This window comes from Theropithecus gelada, chromosome 14 (genome assembly GCF_003255815.1).
Source record: "Theropithecus gelada isolate Dixy chromosome 14, Tgel_1.0, whole genome shotgun sequence".
Classification (NCBI taxonomy): domain Eukaryota; kingdom Metazoa; phylum Chordata; class Mammalia; order Primates; family Cercopithecidae; genus Theropithecus; species Theropithecus gelada.
In genome coordinates, this window is record NC_037682.1 from 9451991 (window position 1) to 9453005 (window position 1015).

Below are 1015 nucleotides of genomic sequence, written 5' to 3' on the forward strand. Positions count from 1 at the left end.
AAAAAAAAAAAAAAAAAAAAAAAAAAAAAAAAAAAAAAGAAAATAAACTATTTGAGTGGGTTTAGATGGTAACACAGCATTTTGAATATTGGCTTCCTTTCTTGAAGGCTTGATTTGCCTGGTGACCAAATTACTAGTGACTAGTTTACTAACTAGGTCATTCAAGGAAATCAAGTTAGCATAAAAGAAACATGTCACCTAAATGCACTAGATTGTGTTGAAATGTCCATCTTCTTCAATTGTGAAGATGAACTTAGTTCTAAAGGAGATAGCAGGCCAACCCTGAAGTACTCCCGGTTTGCTGCAGGATCTCACATGTTTTGGATGTTATATAAGAGTCCTATTAGGCCGGGCGCGGTGGCTCAAGCCTGTAATCCCAGCACTTTGGGAGGCCGAGACGGGCGGATCACGAGGTCAGGAGATCGAGACTATCCTGGCTAACACAATGAAACCCCGTCTCTACTAAAAATACAAAAAAACTAGCCGGGCGAGGTGGCGGCGCCTGTAGTCCCAGCTACTTGGGAGGCTGAGGCAGGAGAATGGCGGGAACCCGGGAGGCGGAGCTTGCAGTGAGCCGAGATCGCGCCACTGCACTCCAGCCTGGGCGACAGAGCAAGGCTCCGCCTCAAAAAAAAAAAAAAAAAAAAGAGTCCTATTTGCCCTAGTTAACTTTTTTCTGCCCGTCTTGTGGACTGGCTGGCTCTTTTAGAACTCCGTCCAGGCCGGGCGCGGTGGCTCAAGCCTGTAATCCCAGCACTTTGGGAGGCCGAGATGGGCGGATCACGAGGTCAGGAGATCGAGACCACCCTGGCTAACACGGTGAAACCCCGTCTCTACTAAAAAATACAAAAAACTAGCCGGGCGAGGTGGCGGGCGCCTGTAGTCCCAGCTACTCGGGAGGCTGAGACAGGAGAATGGCGGGAACCCGGGAGGCGGAGCTTGCAGTGAGCTGAGATCGGGCCACAGCACTCCAGCCTGGGCAACAGAGTGAGACTCCGTCTCAAAAAAAAAAAAT